Source organism: Elephas maximus, chromosome 18, assembly GCF_024166365.1.
Source record: "Elephas maximus indicus isolate mEleMax1 chromosome 18, mEleMax1 primary haplotype, whole genome shotgun sequence".
Lineage (NCBI taxonomy): Eukaryota > Metazoa > Chordata > Mammalia > Proboscidea > Elephantidae > Elephas > Elephas maximus.
The window spans coordinates 65,394,922-65,418,045 of record NC_064836.1 but is presented as its reverse complement, the minus strand read 5'-3'; positions in this window follow the sequence as shown (position 1 = coordinate 65,418,045).

Below are 23,124 nucleotides of genomic sequence, written 5' to 3'. Positions count from 1 at the left end.
AGTTGGCAAACATTTTCTATAAAGGGCCGTATAAGTATTTTCGGTTTTGCAGGCCACATAAATCTTTCCTGTCACTTAGTCTTTACTTCTTTTTTTTTTTTTTTTTCTTTTTATTACTCTTTAAAAATACCAAAATCATTCTAAGCTTACAGGCCAGACAAAAACAGGCGACAGGCTGACTTAAGCCTGTGGGCCATAGTTTGGGACCCCTGCACAATACAGAGAGAAATTAATTTTCTTGCTCCTGGTTACTTGTTATCATAGATCTTAGATGAGGCTACCATAAACTTCTTATTTCAAATTCCTTATACTGAATTGTTTGTTTTCTCTGTAAATGGGAGATAAAATAGCACTACTGTCAAGTTATCCAACACTTATTATAAAGATCCAGCAATTAAGTAGAGATGTTGTTAGATGCCGTTGAGCCTGCTCTAACTTATAGCAACGCTATGTATAACAGACAAAACACTTCTTGGTCCTGGGCCATCCTCACAATTGTTGCTATGTTTGAGTTCACTGTTACAGCCACTTTGTCAATCCATCACACTGAGTGTCTTCTTCTTTATCACTGACACTCTATTTTATCAAGCATTCACTCCCACTAGGCTGGCTAAGGTCAAAACAAAATAAACAAACAAACAAAAAAACAAATCTTGGCAAGAATGTGGGGAGATTGGAATTCTTATCCATAGCTGGTGGGAATGCAAAATGGTGCAATCATTGTGGAAAACAGTGTAGCAGTTCCTCTAAAAATAAAAATAGGACTACCAGGTAATTCTACTGGTTTTCCTTTTTCATTGTCCAGCTTTAGCGTACATATGAGGAACCTGAAAAGACCACGGCTTGGGTCAGGTGGACCTTAGTCCTCTAAGTGACATATCTGCATTTTATACTTTAAAGCAGTCTTTTGCAGCAGATTTATCCAATGCAATACGTTGTTTGATTTCCCGACTGCTGCTTCCATGGCTGTTTGTTGTTGATCTATGAAGACTGAAAGCCTTGACAACTTCAATATTTTCTAGTTTTATCATGATGTTGCCTAGTGGTTGAGGTGTGAGGATTTTTATTTTCTTTATGATGAGGTGTAATCCATACTGAAGGCTGTAGATGTTCACCTTCATCAGTGAGTGCTTCACATCCTCTTCACTTTCAGCAAGAAAGGTTGTGTCATCTGCATATTTCAGGTTGTCAGTGAGCCTTCCTCCAGGCCTGATGCCATGTTCTTCTACATATAGCTCAGCCTCTCAGATTATATGCTCACCACACAGATTGAATTAAGTATGGTGAAAGGATGCAACCCTGATGCACACCTTTCCGGATTTTAAACCACTCAGTACCCCCTTTTTCTATTCAAAAGACTGCTTCTTGGTCTACGTACCAAAAAAAACCAAAACCAAACCCAGTGCCATCGAGTCAATTCTGACTCATAGCGACCTTATAGACTATGTACAGGCTTCAGATAATCACAGTTAAGTGTTTTGGAATTCCCATTCTTCCCAATGTTATCTGTAATTTGTTATAACCCACACAATCAATGCCTTTGCATAGTCAGTAAGATGCAGGTAAACCTTTTTCTGGTATTTTCTTCTTTCAGCCAAGATCCATCTGACGTCAGTAATGATATCCCTCATTCCATGTACTCTTCTGAATCCCGCTTCAATTTCTTGCTTTTCCCTGTCAATGTATTGCTGCAGCATTCTTTAAATTCTTTTCAGGAAAAAAAAAAAAAATTCTTTGCATGTTATGTTAACAATCTCGTCCAGTAATTTCTCCTTTTTTTGGATCACATTCCTTTGGAAATGGGCAGAGAAATATGAATCTCTTCCAACTGGTTGACCAAAGAGCTGACTTCCAAATATCTTGGCATAGATGAGTGACCATTTCCAGCATTGCGTACTTTTGTTGACAAATCTCAGTTGGCATTCTGTCAATTCCTGGAACCTCGTTTTTTGCCAATGCCTTCATATAGCTGGTACTTCATTCACTATCACTCATTATTGATCATATGTCAAGTTCTAAAATCATTGTACATCAACCAAATCTTTTTGCTACAGTGAATCTGTGTATTTCTTCCATCTTTTTTGGATGGTTCCTGGGTCAGTCAACTTTCCGCTGGTAGAATCCTTCAGTATTGCAACTCGAGGCTTGAATATTTTCTTCAGTTCTTTCACCTTGAGAAATGTTGAGCATTTCTTCCTTTTTGTTTTTCTACCTTCAGTTCTCTCTGCATGTTTCATTACAACATTTTACCTTGTCTTCTCAAGCCACCCTTTGAAATTAGCTCTTCTACTTCATCATTTCTTTCATTCACTTTAGCTACTCTCCGCTCAACAGCAAGTTTCAGAGTCTCTTCTGACAAACATTTTGGGTTTTTTTTCTTTCTCGTGTTTTTAATGACTTTTTGCTTTCTTTTTGTATGATGTCCTTGGTGTCATCCCACAACTCTTCTGATCTTTGGTAATCAGTGTTAAGTGCATCAAATCTATCCTTGAGATGGTCTTTACATTCAGGTGGGATATATTCATGGTCATACTTTGGCTCTAGTGGCCTGGTTTTAATTTTCTTCAGCTTCAATTTGAACTTGCATATGAGCAATTGATGATCTGTTTTGCAGTTGGCCCCTGGCCATACCTGACTGATGATATTGAGTTTCGCCATTGTCTCTTTCCACAGATATAGTCTATTTGATTCCTGAGGTCTACACATATCTGAGGTCTACACATATACTCGTTGTTTGTGTTGTTTAAAAAAGGCGTAAATGTATTTCTGATAAATAAGTCATTGATCTTGAAGAAATCTATCATGCAATCTCTGGTGTTTTTTCTCTCACCAAGTGTGCGTTTTCAAACAACTGAATCTTCTTTCTTTCTAACTTTCACATAACAATCACCACTAGTTATCAACGCGTCTTGATTATTGCATGTTTGATCAATTTCAGTTTGCAGGAGTTTGAAAAAATATTCAATTTCTTCATCTTTGGCATTAGTGTTTGGTGGGTAAATTTGAATATTAGTGATATTAGTTGATATTCCTGTAGGAATATGGATATTAACAATGAATGTAATGCTATTTTTCTTATATTTGTCATTCCTAGCACAGTAGACCATATGGTTGCCTGATTCAGAATGGCCAATACCATTCCATTTCAGCTTACTAAAGCCTAGTATATCAATCTTCAAACATTCCATTTCATTTTTGACATCTTCCCATATTTCTTGAGTCATACTTTGTACATTCCACATTCCTATTACTAGTAGATATTACAGTTGTTTTGTCTCATTTTGAGTCGTGCCGCATCATCAGAAGAAGGTTTCAAAAGCTTTATTCTATCCACGTCATTAAGGTCACTTCTGCTTTGAGGAGGCAACTCCTCTCCAGTTGTTTTTTGAGTGCCTTCCAACCTGAGGGGTTCATTTTCCAGCACTACAGCGAACATTTTTTTTTCTTTTAATTCATAAGATTTTTATTGGCTAATTTCTATTTGGAACTAGACGACCATGTCCTTCTCTTTATTCTGTCTTAGTCTGGAATGCCCACTGAAACCTTTCCACCATGGGTGACCCTGCTGGTATTTGAAATGTTGGTGGCATAGCTTCCAGCATGACAGCAATAAGCAAGTAATCATGGTATGACAAACTAACAGCATGGTGATAGTAATTAGAAACAATGGCACAAAAAACTTTAAATTCTTAGGAGTATTTTTTTAAATAAGATTATATATATATATAGCACTTTAAGTGAAAGTTTACAATTCAAGTTAGTTTCTCATACAAAAACTTATATACACATTGTCATGTGACCTTGGTTGCTATCCCTAAAATGTGACAGCATGCTCCTCCTCTCCACTCTGTATTTCCCGTGTCCATTCAACCGGCTCTTAAGAGTATTGTCTTTAAGTATTTCCATTTTGTTTGAAAATAATTTTCTCGAGATAAAGATGAATATACGAATCTTAACAGACTATTAAAAAGGTGCTCTCATTTAACTAAGGAATATCTTGATGTTGAAAACATAATAAGACAGTTTATAACATGATCTTATGTCCACACAGAGATAGCTTTTAAATCAGAAAACTCAGTAGTTTCTTTGAATTAAATAATTCAAGTAGGATTTTCAATTAGGAATAATACTCCATAAGTGCTCAATTAAATGACAATTAAATCTTTATTTGAAACACTAAGTGTGATGGAAAGCCTGGTAGGTAAGTATAATATTTACAGTGTCAAGATTCCAGCTGGAGAAAAGACTAGCTTTGTGTTAAGTAAAACAGATTTTGTTTTATGAATCTATTTAGTACAAGGTTTATAAGTTGTGTTTATTGCTAATTGATAGATAATAAACTACAAATATAATCAGAAGACCTTCACTATTTATGAGAATAGAAGAGAAAATATGTAAATACTTTTTTCTTGATTGGATAATATATTTAGGATATATTAAGTAATTTTTTTTTTTTAAGGTTGTATTTGATATTTTAGCCCATTGGGGTAAAGTGGTTTAATGGTCATGCATTACATGATTAGATATAGTCTTGAGATAATCTCATTTACTGTCATAACTTGAAATGCCTAATCCATGACGATGATTCCTAAATTTATATCCCTAGCCCTAACCTCTCCAATAAAGTTCCCTGGGCAGCACAAATGGTTAATTGCTTGACTGCTAATCAAAATGTGCCTTAGAAGACAGGCCTGGCGATCTGCTTAGAAAGGTCTCAGCCTTTAAACTCTATGTAACTGTTTACTCTGCACACATGGGGTCACCGGGTGCCACCAAGAGTTGGAATTGACTGGACAACAACTAACAGAAACTTCTCCAAATTCCATGCAAGTATATTAAACGTTATTTTTTACTTCTTTGCTTGGACCTAACAGTGCTCAAAATTTTGTCATGGCTGAAATAGAGTTATGCATTTTCTTTCCCAAATCTATTCCTAAAATTGTCTTTCCCGTATTAGTAAAAGAATGAATTTTACCTTATAGCTCTAGCCAAACACCTATGATTCCTTCATTTACTTAATTTCACAAGTTCAGTTTTTCAGCAAAGTATACTGACTTTACTTATAAAACATATTTTGATTGACGCCCATAATAAATGCCCAAGTTCAAGCAACCATATTTTTTTCCTAGACTACCAAAGGGGTAGAAACACTCATGAATGCTCTTTCTGCTTTCAAAATTATCCTAGTCTGTTTCCACACAACAGCCAGAATGATCGTTTTAAAACATTAATCAAAATATGTAGTTTCTATGCTTAGATCTCCAATGTATTATCATCAAACTAAAAAAAAAAAAAAAAATTCAAAGCATTCGCAGTTGTACAAAACACACCAGGAAATTGGCCTCATCTTTTTGTGACCCTATCTCTTGTACTTTCTTTCTTAATGAATTTGATTCGCTGACCTTATTCTTCTTTGATGATATTGAGACCATCTTCTAGCCTTTGTTTTCCATTAATTTTTCTTTTCATTTGCAAAGTTTTTTTTTTTTCCTAAGCAGGATCTCTCATTTCAATCCAATACACATAAGTCAGCTTTATTTTCTTTTTAACATTTATTAATACCTTAACTTATCCTGTTCACGTTTTAATTTTTGTCAGCCCTCTCTCCAAATAAAATGTAATTCTTAGAAGCAAGTAAGTTTTCTTCCCTTTTTCTTTTTCCTTCTATATATATTATTATGGAGCCCTGGTGACACAGTGGTTAAGAGCTCAACCTGCTAACCAAAAGGTTGGCAGCTCGAATCCACCAGCTGGTATGACATTGAACATGGTAGGACTTCAAAATACATTTGTTGACAGAATGAAATAAATCATGAATAATAAGTATAATGTTATCTGTTTGACAAAGAATTTTGTTTTTATGGTGTAGCAATAGTGTGGTAGATTAAAAATGGCCACAAAATAACTTCTAGTCAGACAAAAAGTTTATATTACTGTTTTAGTTATCTAGTGCTACTGTAAGAGAAATATGACAAGTAGGTGGCTTTAACAAACAGAAATTTGTTTTCTCACAGATTGTTGTTGTTGTTACACTCCCTAACTCATAGCAACCCTATGTAAAACAGAAGAAAACTGTACAGCCCTGCGCCACCCTCACAATCATTGCTATGTTCCAGCCTGTTGTTGCAGCCACTGTGTCAATCCATCTGGTTGAAGGTCTTCCTCTCTTTGACTCACCTTTTACTTTACCAAGCACGATGTCCTTCTCCAGGGACTGGTTCCTCCGGAAAACGTGTCCAAAGTACATAAGACAAAGTCTCTCCATCCTGCCTTCTATGGAGCATTCTGGCTGTACTTCTTCCAACACAGAGTCGTTTGTTCTTTTGATAGTCCATGGTATATACAATATTCTTCACCAACACTGTAGTTCAAATGCATCAATTCTTCTTCAGTCCTCCTTATTCATTGTCCAGCTTTCACATGCATATAGGACTACTGAAAATACCACGACTTGGGTCAGGTGCATCTTAGTCCTCAAAATAACGTCCTGTTTTTTTTTTTTTTTAAACACTTTAGAGAGGTCTTTTGCAGATTTGCCCAATGAAATATGTCATTTCATTTTTTTGACTGTTGCTTTGGGCATTGATTGTGGATCCAAGTAAGATGAAATCTTTCAATATTTTCTTCATTTAACATGATGTTGCTTATTGGTCTGGATGTGAGAATTTTTGTTTTCTTTATACTGAAGTCTAATCCACACTGAAGGCTATGGTCCATTAACTTCATCGGTAAGTGCTTCAAGTCCTCTTCACTTTCAGCAAGCAAGATTGTGTCATCTGCCTATCCCAGGTTGTTAATGAGTCTTTCTCTAATTCTGATACTGCCTTTTTCCTCATATAGTCCTGCTTCTCAGATTATTTGCTCTGCATAAATATTAAATAAGTATGATGAAAGGATACAACCCTGATGCTCAGCTTTCCTGATTTTAAACCACTCAGTATCCTCTTGTTCTATTCTAACAACAGCATCTCGGTCTATGTACAGATTCCTCATGAACAGAAAAAGTGTTCTGGAATTCCTGTTCTTTGCAATAATATCCAAAATTTATTATGAACCACACAGTCAAAAGCATTACGTAGTCAATAAAACATAGGTAAACATTTTCTGGTATTTTCTGATTTCAGTCAAGATCCACCTAACATTGGCAATAATATCCCTGGTTCCATGTCCTCTTCTGAATCCAGTTTGAATTTCTGGCTTACTAATGTGACCACTTTTGATATATCTTAAGCAAAATTTTACTTGCCTGTGATATTAATGATATTGTCTGAAAATTTTCACATTATGTTGGATCACCTTTCTTTGGGATAGGCACAAATATGGATCTGTTCCAGTTGATTGGCCAGGTGTCTTCCAAATTTCTTGGCTTAGAAGAGTGAGTATTTCTAGCATTGGTTGCATTTATTGAAATTTTTCAATTGGTGTTCCGTCAATTTTTGGAGTCTTGATTTTCACCAATGCCTTCAGTGCAGCTTGGGCTTCTTCCTAAAAATACCATTGGTTCTTGATCATTAGTTACCTCCTGAAATGGTTGAACAACGACCAATTATTTTTGGTACAGTAACACTTTGTATTATTTCCTTCTTATTTTGATGCTTCCTGTGTCATTCAGTATTTTACTCATACATTTCTTCAATATTGCATCAGGAGTCTAAAAGTTTGAATTTAGGGTGCTAGCTATAGAAAACTTTCTCTAAGCAGGCTTAGGAGGAAGGTCCTTGTCTCTTTTGAGCTTCTGTTCCTCCCAAAAACCCAGTGCCTAGGCAATCTTTATGTGGCTTGGCATCTGTCTTCCCCCATCTCTGCTTCCTCACTTGCTTGCTTAATCCCTTTTATATTTCAAAAGAGATTGACTTAAGGCACATCTTATACAAATACTGTCTCATTAACATAACAAGGAAAGCCCATTCCCAAATGGGTTTATAACCTCAGGTATAAAAATAAACAAAAAACATTGCCTTGGAATCGATTTCAACTCATAGTGACCCTATGGGACTGAGTAGAATTACTCCATAGGATTTCCTAGGAGTGTCTGGTGGATTCAAACTGCTGACCTTTTGGTTTGCAGCCCAGTTCTTAACCACTGCACATCCAGGGCTCCAACCACAGGTTTAGGGGTTAGGATTTACAGCACATATTTTTGGGAGACACAATTCAGCCCATAATATTCGTCATCCATTAAAAGTCGTCTGGTTTTGTGACCACTTTTGGTTGTATAGGATAGAAATAGTATCACATAGTTCTAGAGACTAGGCCTCAAAAGGCCTTGCAAATTATACCTACCCTCTCTTAGAATGCTGCTTTCAGACCACCATGTAAGTAAGCTGGGCTAGCCTTCTGGAGGATTAGAGGCCATGTGAACCCAGAACCAATTGCCAGACATGAGAGTGAGGGCATCTTGGACCTTCCAGTACACCTGACATTTCAGCACAGTTGACTATCCAGTTGAAAACAGCTGAGGGAACGATTTAAGCAAAATTAACAGAGAAAGTATTTCTCCAGTCCAATAGTAACAGGGAATTTTAAATCATTGTTTTGTACCCCTAATTTGTGGTAGTTCACTATGTGGCAATATATAATACAGAAATTAGAAACTAAAAGTGTTGTGCTGCTGTGTTAAAGTCTAAAAATAAAGGGCACTGACTTTCGTACCAGACATCAGATTGTGGCTAAAAAGGCAATAAGAAACCTGTTAGTGAATATAAGAGAAAGAGACTGACAGAAATCTGAGAAAGAGCAACCCATGTTATACAGTTGAAGAAAAATTGGCAAACATGGTGTCTGTGGTAACCTGTCAGACAGATTATGGATCTGTATCATGAGCTTTTTTGAGAAACTGTTTATACTGCCAATTGACTTCTTACCTGTGTATGATATAGTGAGGAACAGAAAGAGGGCTTAATGAAGGAAAGAAGTTTTCTTGGCAGAGCTCTGCTCCCTCTAAAGCCTCTAGGAGAGCGTTGTTCTTCATCGCTTCTTCTAGCTTCTGGAAGGCTCAGGCATTTCTTGGCTTGTGACAGCATAACTCCAATGTCAGTCTTCACATGACTGACTTCCCTCTATGTTTGCGTCTCTTCACCTCTTTTTTGTAAAGATACCCATCATATTGGATTAAGGCCCACTCTAGTATGACCTCACATTAACTTGATTACAACAAAGACCTTATTTCCAAATAAGGTTACATTCTCAGGTATTGAGGTTAGTAATTCAACATATTTGGGGGGGGGGGGAATACAATTTAACCCATAATATAGGACCTTCCATCCCATACGGCTCTCTTGTTGAACATAGCTACAAAAGTGAACCCACACAAAATCTACAGAAGCATCACCCATGTAATCCACAGAATCATAAAAAGTAAAGAGAAGTAAAAAGCAACCATAAAAAAAAATCAATCATTGTTTAAAGTCACTAATTCAGAGGTCATTTTTATGTAGCTATATATAGCTGATGCAATTAGTCATTGAGTAAATTTTAGACAACAATTCTTAATATTCATTTTGAACCATCACCATGTCTATAAATTTTAAGTATCAGCTTATTGGGTTTTTATATTTGCCAACTTCGAAAAAAAAATTTTTTTTTTCAAAATCAACTAAAGTTGTGTTGTAGGGAGAAAAGATCCCAGGCTCAAATTATTCAAAAGGTATCTTTATCAAGCCAAGACAAAGAGAATCATTTGAATGAAGGATCTGCCAGCATGAACTGGGCCTAAGAATTTGTTGAATCACATTCAGGAGGAGGCTATTATACTATTAGGGAATAAAGTAAAGTAAAGAAAAACCCTGACTGATTATTCAATAATGCATCATTGTCAAAGGCTGGATAAAAAAAGTGGGGGCTTTACATTAACAGGTTTAAAGAGTTTTTGTTGAGTAGTTGCTGCTTAGTGACTATAACGGTTTTGCAGGACATTTTGCCAGACATTCAGTTCGGGAAATGTAGAGGTTCCGTAAAGATTCCTCAGGGATAAACTAACGACATTGTTCTTGAATTAGTAAAAAAAGAAAACATTCCATTAGAAAGCAGATAACAGATAGAACTGCCCTAACCAACTTAGTTCTCTGGTTCTACAGGCTTTCTACGGGGAAATGGATTTCTAGCCTGGATCCATCTTAGCTTCTTTTACCCTGGTAGAATACCTCATATACTTTTTATGGTCTCCACATCGGTTGATTCTACAAAAAACGTTATATTAAATTGCTGTTCATTTCTTTATTTAGAAATATTTGAGTGCCCACCATGGTTTACAACAACTGTGTTTATTATAAAACAGATTATCAGGGTGAAACTTTAGCTGATAAAAACAAAGAAATCCAATATTTTAATTCCATAAGAGCAAAATTGCTCATCACTTTTAGTTTCAGTCCTGAAGTGCGTGGTCTTGACCATTGAGGAAGCTTTGCTTTCTGGAGACATTCACCAAAATATTCTCCCTTTATCTCCTTCTGCAGCTTTCCATTAAACATTGATGTTATGTGCATTATCTAAGCACATGACAATACTTAAGTTTTCATTAGATAAAAAAGGAAAAGGAACCTGGAAGAAGAATGACCGTTGTCTTAAGAACCAGAACTGGGAGTGGTATTTATCAGTCCCAGCTGTGAATAATTAAGTCTGAAAATTTACTACTTCTAAATTTCAAAGTTTAAAAATATCTTTTATATTAGCTGTTCCTGACCTAGAAACAAATTATGATTGATAATAACTAGGTATATAATTTTAAAAAGTAGAATCATATAAACATTTATATTAGTAATATGACCATTGTATTTATCTATATACGTTTATGGAGAATAATATATGTAACACACTTGCATATACACATATGTATGTATGTATATGTATATAATTTTATGATATGTAGATTTATACTAGATTGAAAAGTAAGTCTTATTAGGTCGTTTAGTTAAAAAATCCATTCTAATTTGGGCAGCTAATTATTTTCATTATAGTGAAAACTTGGTAGTCATATTAGAGAGTATAATATTTTTAAAAAAATCAGATAATTTCCCATCTTATTCCACAGTATTATATATATGTACATGTATGTATATATATGTACACATATATAGAGATACATATATAAACCCATTGCTGTTGAGCCAATTCCGACTCATAGTGACACTGTAGGACAGAGTAGAACTTCCCCACAGAGTTTCCAAGGAGCACCTGGTGGATTTGAACTGTCGACCTTTTGTTAGCAGCTGTAGCTCTCAACTACTACACCACCAGAAGTAATACTGTGGAATAAAATAGGTAATTATTGTATTATATTACAATATTATGACAATTGTATTACAATATTATATATGTGTATATATGTTAACCTATAAATAAAGGTATTGTATATATATTATAATTTATATATAATACTTATTACATATGACATAAATATATATAATACTTTTATTTATATGATATAAATTTATATATTTATCTTATATAAATAAAAGTATTATATATAATACACAATACACATTATAATACGTATAATACTTCGTAGGTGAACTTACACACATATGTAAATATATATGTTTCAATACGTAAACAGAAAGCCTTGAACATATAAGGAAGCCCATAGTTATTGTTATTATTATTTTTGGCACAATTTGATTTTAATAAGAACTATGTTTTTTTTTTTTTTATGTGAGGTAAAATACAGCAAGAATGACATTAATTAATTTGTAGAAGAATAGCAAGTGAGTTGGTTATACTAGAAGGTATTAAAGTTCTTCATACATCAAATGATTATAATGTTGAAATGATAAGTCTATTTTTGTAAAAAAAGCTTAGAAGTCATTTAGTATAACCTGACATCTAAAACATGAATCCTAATAATCACCCACACCTTTGCATGTTCTGTCCTTTATATGGCCTAAAGCAAAACAATTCATTGAAAATGTCTTCTGCAACCCATACAGACGATACCATGGGCTGGAAGACAAGTGGAGCGAGTCTACTCCCCCTACATTGGTATTCCCTCCAGCTTCATTGCTAATATCTTCTGACACTGGAAAAAAAAGAAAGAAAAAAATCATCTCTTTACATCTTTATTAATCACAATCTCAGGAGGTGATGTAAAATCCAAGAAATATTAAAATTTTGATCAATATTGTGTCATAACAAGATTCATAATAAGGGAACAGATAAATCTAGGCCCTAATAGTACTCTGTAGCTTTGCTAGCTAACAAATCCCATCACACCTACTTGATGAATCATCGTGCATAAATTTTGTCAAACCCTAAAGTCTCTGAACATTAATTTTTCATCTGTAAAAAGATGACATGAGATTTGAGGATCTCTATGAAAATTTCCGGCTCAGAATTCCCAGGGATGTAGATCTGAATTAAAATTCAAGAATAATATCCCAGAGAAGAAAACCCTCACTGTATTGTGTTTCATTCAAATTACTGGTATTCTGTAATTTTGCATGAACTCCTGGTCAAAAGCGTAACCTACGGAACTGTGCTTCCTGCATCAGCCTGTTCATGTCCCTGCTGCTGCTGCTGTTGTTTGTTGTCATCAGATCGGCTCCCACTCATAGCAACGTTTTATAAAACAGAACAAAACACTGTCCTCTATGCACACCCTTTGATCTTTGTTATGTTTCAACCCATTCTTTCTACTATTTTGTCAAACCATTTAATTGAGAGTGTTATGGATTAAATTATGTCCCCCAATATTATGTGTTGTAAATCCTTACCCATATACCTGTGGTTATAATCCTATTTGGGAATGGATTTTCTTTATTTTATAGAAGAAGTATTAGTGTACAGTGTGTTTAAAGTCAATCTATTTTGAAATATAAAAGAGCAGATTGAGCAAGCAAGGAGAAATGGGGAAAGATAGATGCCAGTCCACATGAGATCTCCAAGGAATCAGGAAGCAGAAGCTGAAAGGAAACAAGGACCTACCCTCAGAGTCAAAAAAAAAAGAAAGCCTTCCTCTAGAGCCAGCATCCTGAATTCAATATACCATGGACTGCCAAATGTACGAACAAATTTGTCTTGGAAGGAATACAGTCAGAATGCTCCTTAGAAGCGTGGATGGTGAGATTACATCTCACATGCTTCAGACATGTAATCAGGAGGGATCAGTCCCTAGAGGAGGACATCGTGCTTGGTAAAGTAGAGGGTCACCAAAAAAGGGGAAGACCTTCAATGAGATGGACTGACACAGGGGTTGCAACAATGGGTTCAAGCATAACAATTGTGAGGATGGCATAGGAAAGGGCAGTGTTTTGTTCTGTTGTACGTAGGGTTGCTATGAGTCGGAACTGACTGGATAGCACCTAACAACAGCAGCCTCCTTAATTCAAGAAAATGAATTTCTGTTTATTAAAGTTCTACTTGTGGGATTTTTGTTACAGTAGCACTAGACAACCAAGACATAGGGTTTCCCTCATTTTTACTGACCCTGTACTTTACCAAACATGATGTCCTTTTCTAGGGATTGGTGTTTCCTGATCTCATGTCCAAAGTAAGCAAGACGCAATCTCTCCATTTTTACTTCTAAGGAGCATTCTAATTGTCCCCGAAGCCTTTCTCAAATAGTCAAGTAGTTGTGACCATGTAAGATTGTGTCTGTCTATAACTCAGCCCAAGGTAAATCTTGCTTGTCATATGTTTGAGGAGCTACTTGAAAATTTAGGTCAAGTATGACACTTGTTAACGAGAAAATTTCCATTCTGTTTGCTAGAATCGAAATGTATCATTTAATCATAATTACATTTCTATTAGTGTTGATCATGAAACACATGCCGTTTCCGGTCTCCGCCGTCAGTCGCTGTGGAGTGGACTGAGACTGACGGGGGCTCCGTGCAGGTCAGGGGAGAGCTGTGATCCGTGGGGTTTGCAGTGGCTGCTGTTTTGGAAGTAGATCCCAGGGCTTTATTCTGAGGCACCTCTGAGTATGCTTGAATTCTCAGCCTTTCAATTAGCAGCCAAGAGAACTGACCATTTGCTCCACCCGGGGACGTAACTGCTATATCGGAGAGTCTTCATTTCTGTAGCCAAGCATCAGAAGCAGTGATAGTAGCCATGCTTCCTTGGAGACTTTCTACAACCACCCTGACTTCTTTATTCCTGATTCGTTATGTGTGAGCCTAGTTTGTTAACTTTTTTTTTTTTTTTAGGGGAAATAGAGCATTCCCAGGATGCATGATATTGAAATTACAGTAATATTCTCAAATAACACTTTTTTTTTTTTAAAATTTTTATTAAGCTTCAAGTGAACATTTACATTTCCAATCAGTCTGTCACATGTAGGTTTACATACATCTTACTCCCTTCTCCCACTTGCTCTCCCCCTATTGAGTCAGCCCTTACAGTCTCTCGTTTCGTGCCAATTTTACCTTCTTCCCTCTCTCTCTATCTTCCCATCCCCCCTCCAGTCAAGAGTTGCCAACACACTCTCCTGTGTCCACCTGATTTAATTAGCTCACTCTTCATCAGTATCTCTCTCCCCCCCACTGACCAGTCCTTTTCATGCCTGATGATTTGTCTTCGGGGATGGTTCCTGTCCTGTGCCATCAGAAGTTCTGGGGAGCATTGTCTCTGGGATTCCTCTAGTCGCAATCATACCATTAGGTGTGGTCTTTTAATGAGAATTTGGGGTCTGCATCCCATTGGTCTCCTGCTCCCTCAGGAGTTGTCTGTTGTGTTCCCTGACAGGGCAGACATCGATTGTGGCCGGGCACCAACTAGTTCTTCTGGTCTCAGGATATTGTAGGTCTCTGGTTCAAGTGGCCCTTTCTGTCTCTTGGGTTCTTAGTTGTCGTGTGACCTTGGTGTTCTTCCTTTGCCTTTGCTCCCGGTGGGTTGAGACCAATTAATGTATTTTAGATGGCTGCTTGTTGGCATTTAGGACCCCAGGTGCCACAATTCAAAGTGGGATGCAGAGTGTTTTCATAATAGAATTGTTTTGCCCATTGATTTAGAAGTCCTCTCAAACCAAGTTCCCCAGACCCCAGCCCCTGCTTCGCTATCCTTTGAAGCTTTCATTTTATCTCCGAAACCTCTTTACTTTTAATCCTGTCCAATTAGGCTGACCTTCCATGTTTTGAGTGTTGGCTTTCCCTTCACCCAAAGCAGTTCCCATCTACAGATTGATCAATAAAAAGCCCTCTCCCTCCCTCCCTCCCTCCCTCCCCCCTTTGTAACCACAAAAGTATGTGTTCTTTTCCGTTTTTTCTATTTCTCAAGATCTTATAATAGTGGTCTTATACAATATTTGTCCTTTTGCAACTGACTCATTTCGCTCAGCATAATGCCTTCCAGATTCCTCCATGTTATGAAGTGTTTCAGAGATTCGTCACTGTTCTTTATCGATGCGTAGTATTCCATTGTGTGAATATACCACAATTTATTTACCCATTCGTCCGTTGATGGACATCTTGGTTGCTTCCAGCTTTTTGCTATTGTAAACAGAGCTGCAATAAACATGGGTGTGCATATATCTGTTTGTGTGAAGGGTCTTGTATTTTTAGGGTATATTCCGAGGAGTGGGATTTCTGGGTTGTATGGTAGTTCTATTTCTAACTGTTTAAGATAACGCCAGATGGATTTCCAAAGTGGTTGTACCATTTTACAACCCCACCAGCAGTGTATGAGAGTTCCAGTCTCTCCGCAGCCTCTCCAACATTTATTATTTTGTGTTTTTTGAATTAATGCCAGTCTAGTTGGTGTCAGATGGAATCTCATCGTAGTTTTAATTTGCATTTCTCTAATGACTAATGATCGAGAGCATTTTCTCATGTATCTGTTGGCTGCCTGAATATCTTCCTTAGTGAAATGTGTGTTCATATCCTTTGCCCACTTCTTGATTGGGTTGTTTGTCTTTTTGTGGTTGAGTTTTGACAGAATCATGTAGATTTTAGAGATCAGGCGCTGGTCGGAGATGTCATAGCTGAATATTCTTTCCCAGTCTGTAGGTGGTCTTTTTACTCTTTTGGTGAAGTCTTTAGATGTGCATAGGTGTTTGATTTTTAGGAGCTCCCAGTTATCTGGTTTCTCTTCATCATTTTTGGCAATGTTTTGTATTCTGTTTATGCCCTGTATTAGGGTTCCTAGGGTAGATCCTATTTTTTCTTCCATGATTTTTATCGTTTTAGTCTTTATGTTTAGGTCTTTGATCCACTTGGAGTTAGTTTTTGTGCATGGTGTGAGGTATGGGTCCTGTTTCATTCTTTTGCAAATGGATATCCAGGTATGCCAGCACCATTTGTTAAAAAGACTATTATTTCCCCAATTGACTGACACTGGTCCTTTGTCAAATATCAGCTGCTCATAAATGGATGGATTTATATCTGGATTCTCAATTCTGTTCCATTGGTCTATGTGCCTGTTGTTGTACCAGTACCAGGCTGTTTTGACTACTGTAGCTATATAATAGGTTCTGAAATCAGGTAGAGTGAGGCCTCCCACTTTCTTCTTCTTTTTCAGTAATGTTTTGCTTATCCGGGGGTTCTTTCCTTTCCATATGAAATTAGTGATTTGTTTCTCTATTCCCTTAAAGTATGACATTGGTATTTGGATTGGAAGTGCGTTGTATGTATAAATGGCTTTTGGTAGAATAGACATTTTTACTATGTTAAGTCTTCCTATCCATGAGCAGGATATGTTTTTCCATTTAAGTGTGTCCTTTTGAATTTCTTGTAGCAGAGTTTTATAGTTTTCTTTGTATAGGTCTTTTACATCCTTGGTAAGATTTATTCCTAAGTATTTTATCTTCTTGGGGGCTACTGTGAATGGTATTGATTTGGTTATTTCCTCTTCGGTGTTCTTTTTGTTGATGTAGAGGAATCCAAGTGATTTTTGTATGTTTATTTTATATCCTGAGACTCTTCCAAACTCTTCTATTAGTTTCAGTAGTTTTCTGGAGGATTTCTTAGGGTTTTCCATGTATACGATCATGTCATCTGCAAATAGTGATAGCTTTACTTCCTCCTTACCAATCTGGATACCCTTTATTTCTTTGTCTAGCCTAATTGCTCTGGCTAGGACTTCAAGTACGATGTTGAATAAGAGTGGTGATAAAGGGCATCCTTGTCTGGTTCCCGTTCTCAAGGGAAATGCTTTCAGGTTCTCTCCATTTAGAGTGATATTGGCCGTCGGCTTTGCATATATGCCCTTTATTATGTTGAGGAATTTTCCTTCAATTCCTATTTTGGTGAGAGTTTTTATCATAAATGGGTGTTGGACTTTGTCAAATGCCTTTTCTGCATCAATTGATAAGATCATGTGGTTTTTGTCTTTTGTTTTATTTATGTGATGGATTACATTAATGGTTTTTCTGATATTAAACCAGCCTTGCATACCTGGTATAAATCCCACTTGATCAGGGTGAATTATTTTTTTGATGTGTTGTTGGATTCTATTGGCTAGAATTTTATTAAGGATTTTTGCATCTATGTTCATGAGGGATATAGGTCTAAAATTTTCTTTTTTTGTAATGTCTTTACCTGGTTTTGGTATCAGGGAGATGGTAGCTTCATAGAATGAGTTGGGTAGTATTCCGTCTTTTTCTATACTTTGAAATACCTTCAATAGTAATGGTGTTAAGTCTTCCCTGAAGGTTTGGTAGAACTCTGCAGTGAAGCCATCTGGGCCAGGACTTTTTTTTGTTGGGAGTTTTTTGATTACCGTTTCAATCTCTTTTTTTGTTATGGGTCTATTTAGTTGTTCTACTTCTGAATGTGTTAGTTTAGGTAAGTAGTATTGTTCCAAGAATTTATCCATTTCTTCTAGGTTTTCAAATTTGTTAGAGTACAATTTTATGTAGTAATCTGATATGATTCTTTTGATTTCATTTGGTTCTGTTGTGATGTGGTCCTTCTCGTTTCTTATTCGGGTTATTTGTTTCCTTTCCTGTTTTTCTTTAGTCAGTCTAGCCAATGGTTTATCAATTTTGTTAATTTTTTCAAAGAACCAGCTTTTGGCTTTGTTAATTCTTTCAATTGTTTTTCTGTTCTCTAATTCATTTAGTTCAGCTCTAATTTTTATTTTTTGTTTTCTTCTGGTGCCTGATGGATTCTTTTGTTGCTCACTTTCTATTTGCTCAAGTTGTCGGGACAGTTCTCTGATTTTGTCTCTTTCTTCTTTTTGTATGTGTGCATTTATCGATATAAATTGGCCTCTGAGCACTGTTTTTGCTGTGTCCCAGAGGTTTTGATAGGAAGTATTTTCATTCTCGTTGCTTTCTAAGAATTTCCTTATTCCCTCCTTGATGTCTTCTATAACCCAGTCTTTTTTCAGGAGGGTATTGTTCATTTTCCAAGTATTTGATTTCTTTTCCCTAGTTTTTCTGTTATTGATTTCTAGCTTCATTGCCTTGTGGTCTGAGAAGATGCTTTGTAATATTTCGATGTTTTGGATTCTGGAAAGATTTGTTTTATGCCCTAATATGTGGTCTATTCTAGAGAATGTTCCATGTGCGCTAGAAAAAAAAGTATATTTTGCAGCAGTTGGGTGGAGAGTTCTGTATAAGTCAATGAGGTCAAGTTGGTTGATTGTTGTAAGTAGGTCTTCCGTGTCTCTATTGAGCTTCTTACTGGATGTCCTGTCCTTCTCCGAAAGTGGTGTGTTGAAGTCTCCTACTATATATGTGGAGGTGTCTATCTCACTTTTCAATTCTGTTAAAATTTGATTTATGTATCTTGCAGCCCTGTCATTGGGTGCGTAAATATTTAATATGGTTATGTCTTCCTGATCAATTGTCCCTTTTATCATTATATAGTGTCCTTCTTTATCCTTTGTGGTGGATTTAAGTCTAAAGTCTATTTTGTTAGAAATTAATATTGCTACTCCTCTTCTTTTTTGCTTATTGTTTGCTTGGATATATTTTTTTCCATCCTTTGAGTTTTAGTTTGTTTGTGTCTCTAAGTCTAAGGTGTGTCTCTTGTAGGCAGCATATAGATGGATCGTGTTTTTTTATCCAGTCCGTGACTCTCTGTCTCTTTATTGGTGCATTTAGTCCATTTACATTCAGCGTAATTATAGATAAGTAAGTTTTTAGTGCTGTCATTTTGATGCCTTTTCATGTGTGTTGTTGGCCATTTCATTTTTCCACATGCTTTTTTGTGCTGAGACGTTTTTCTTAGTAGCTTGTGAGATCCTCATTTTCATAATGTTTAACTTTGTGTTTATTGAGTCGTTACGTTTTTCTTGGCTTTTTTCTTGAGTTATGGATTTGATATTCCTTTTTGTGGTTACCTTTTTATTTACCCCTATTTTTCTAAGTAAAAACCTAACTTGTATCCTTCTATTTCGCCTTGTATCACTCTCCATCTGGCAGTTCAATGTCTCCTATATTTAGTCCCTCTTTTTGATTATTTTGATCGTTTATCTATTGATTTCCATGATTTCCTGTTGTGTGTATTATTTTGTTTATTTATTTATTTTTTAGAATTAGTCTTAATTTGTTTGTTTTTGTGCTTTCCCTGTTTGAGTTGCGTTGATATCAGGGCGTTCTGTTTTGTGACCTTGTATTGTGCTGGTAGCTGATATTATTGGTCATCCGGCCAAACAATCTCCTTTAGCATTTCTTGCAGTCTTGGTTTAGTTTTTGCAAATTCTCTAAACTTGTGTTTATCTGTAAATATCTTAATTTCTCCTTCATATTTCAGAGAGAGTTTTGCTGGATATATGATCCTTGGTTGGCAGTTTTTCTCGTTTAGTGCTCTGTATATGTCGTCCCATTCCCTTCTTGCCTGCATGGTTTCTGCTGAGTAGTCTGAACTTATTCTTATTGATTCTCCCTTGAAGGAAACCTTTCTTTTCTCCCTGGCTGCTTTTAAAATTTTCTGTTTGTCTTTGGTTTTGGCAAGTTTGATGATGATATGTCTTGGTGTTTTTCTTTTTGGATCAATCTTAAATGGGGTTCGATGAGCATCTTGGATAGATATCCTTTCTTCTTTCATGATGTCAGGGAAGTTTTGTGTCAGGAGTTCTTCAACTATTTTCTCTGTGTTTTCTGTCCCCCCTCCCTGTTCTGGGACTCCAATTACTCGCAAGTTATCCTTCTTGATAGAGTCCCACATGATTCTTAGGGTTTCTTCATTTTTTTTAATTCTTTTATCTGATTTTTTTTCAGCTATGTTGGTGTTGTTTCCCTGGTCCTCCAGAAGTCCCAGTCTACATTCTAATTGCTCGAGTCTGCTCCTCTGACTTTCTATTGCGTTGTCAAATTCTGTAATTTTATTGTTAATCTTTTGGATTTCTACATGCTGTCTCTCTATGGATTCTTGCAACTTGTTAATTTTTCCACTATGTTCTTGAATAATCTTTTTGAGTTCTTCAACAGTTTTATCAGTGTGTTCCTTGGCTTTTTCTGCATTTATCCTAATTTCATTTGTGATATCTTTAAGCATTCTGTAAATTAGTTTTTTATATTCTGTATCTGATAATTCCAGGATTGTATCTTCATTTGGGAAAGATTTTGATTCTTTTGTTTGGGGGGTTGGAGAAGCTGTCATGGTCTGTTTCTTTATGTGGTTTGATATGGACTGCTGTCTCCGAGCCATCACTGGGAAACTAGATTTTCCAAGTCGTCAGCTAAAAAAAAATGCAGTCAGATCCCTATCTGAATTCTCTCTCTGGCTCCGGGTATTCGGATGTTAATGGGGTCGCCTGGGGAGGGTGGGGGAGGGATCTGAGAGCTAGAAGTGTAGCACCACAGAATATAGAGCTGAACAACACGTTCACGCTCCGCCCCCGTTCGCCAAAATCCGGGCTGGACGGGTCCCTGGCTAGGACACTGCTTTCCTTGTTCGGAAACCAGTCAATTCCTCCTGGGGACTTCCTCCGGTGCGCGGCACCGCTCTTGGGCACTGGGTGGGCGTTTCCTGCATGAACGGGTGGGCCCGCCTCCAGGGTCTATTCAGGCGATTATAATTAGGTCCCGCGGTCACGCCCCGCCTGTGCGCGCGCCCAAATCCCAGCGGGATGACTTCCGGGTTAAGACGCTGCTTTCCCTGTACGGGAACCAGTCACTTCCTCCCCGGGACTTCTCCTTCCACAGCGCCACACCTCTCGCGCGAACTGGTTTGGGGTCACCTGCACGGCCAGGTGGGCCCACCCCCTGGGTCAATTCAGGGCAATAAAAATGGACTCCGCGCTCACGCCCCGTTCGTGCGCGCGCCCAAGCCCCGGCAGGACGGCACCGCGTCTGGGACGCTACTTTCTGCGCTTCGGGACCAATCAGTTCCTCCGCACGGCCAGGTGGGCCCACCCCCTGGGTCAATTCAGGGCAATAAAAGTGGACTCCGCGCTCACGCCCCGCTCGTGCGCGCGCCCAAGCCCCGGCAAGACGACACTCTGTCTGGGACGCTACTTTCTGCGCTTCGGGACCAATCAGTTCCTCCCGGGGACTTCTCCTTCTGGTGTGCCACACCTCTCGCGCAAACTGGGAGGGCGTCACTGGCACGACCAGGTGGTCCCGCCCCCTGGGTCAATTCAGGGTAATAAAAATGGACCCCGCGCTCATGCCCCGCCCGCGCGCGCGCGCGCGCGTGCCCAGATCCCAGCAGAATGGCTGCCCGTCTGGGATGCTGCTTTCCCTGTTTTGAGACCAGACACTTCCGGGGATTTCTCCCTCTGGTGTGCCGTGCCACACGCGCCGACTGGGTGTGCGTCCTCCCGCACGAACGTGTGGGCCCCGCCCTGGGGTCACTTTAGGGAAATATAGTTGACCCCCCACCCGCTCGCGCCCCGTCGGCTTCTCGCCTAACTCCCTGCGGGACGGCACCCCAGCTGGGATGCTGTTCTCCCCCCTCCCAGATCAGTCACTGCCTCCCGGGTGCTTCTCCCTCCGGCTGCGCCCCTACGCCGCCTGCGCCAACCTGCTAGGCTTCCTCCCGGGATGGGTTCGGGGGGGAAGGGGTGGGCCCCCTTTCTGTGCCGTCTGCCCCGCTGGGCTCTGCCCCCGATCGAGCTCCGAAGGTCACCTGCCTGGTGCGCTGGCTCCTAGTTCTGAAAACAGTTGCTGTCTGCCCGTATTTGTTCGTTTTCCGTCTCTAAGTCTGTGCTTGTTGTTCAGAGTTCGTAGATTGTTATGTATGTGATCGATTCCCTTGTTTTTCCGAGTCTTTGTTGCAAGAGGGATCCGCGGTAGAGTCCACCTAGTCCGCCATCTTGGCCCCCGACTCCCAAATAGCTCAAATAACACTTTTAATTGACTTAATCATTTTTGTGATTGATGAAACAAGTGTAAAATCAAGATTTATGCAAGAAAATGGTGAAAGTCTTGAAACTCCTATCATAAAGTGTAAAATGAATGCTGCAAACTGAATGAATAATAGCTTTTCAAAATATTCATTATCTGAGCACAGGTATTTGAAAGGAGGGTAATACACACAATGTTATTTTCACAGAACATAGTATCATTTCTCAACTCATAATATTTTATTTCTTATTTTGAAATAAAAATATTTTATTGAAAAGGCAATTTAAAAATATTAAAATAAGTTGTTTTCCCAAATTATTGAAATCAATAAAAACCATCCAAAAACTATTTTATACTTTAATGTGATTTTACTTTATTTTCAAAAGCTTTCAATCTTTTGCCTAGACTATGGTGAGTTTTATTCCAATATGATGGCAATTTTCTTGATGGAAACAATGTCATTTAGGATATTAAAAGGGGAATATATTTTATTCAAGAGAGTATGGCTTGCATCTTCTTATCTTTTGGTGCCCATTATAATCAGACTCACTGGTGCCGCCATTTATAAAATATTTATAAACACAGGAAGCAAATTCTAAATGACTACTACAAGAAATTGTCATTAAAAAAAAATTCTAACTAGGTGTTAACTCTTTAAATAGGTACTGAAATAAGGTAATGACCAATTATCTAAGCAGTTTTTCATTAAGAATTTTTACCAATAACTGACAAGTACACTAAACAGTGAGCATTTTTCATAAATAAGAGTTGAATTGGTATTTATAAAGTTTGTGAAATATAAATTTATTCTATTTGTGTATCAAAATAAGGCTACCATGTAACATTTTATCAATTTAGATGTTTAAAATAAATTAGTTCATGTTGGTTGCACATGGATAAGAGAAAAAAAAAGAGGTCAAAAAAATGGAGGGGAATCAGACGCTAAAATTCAGTAATAC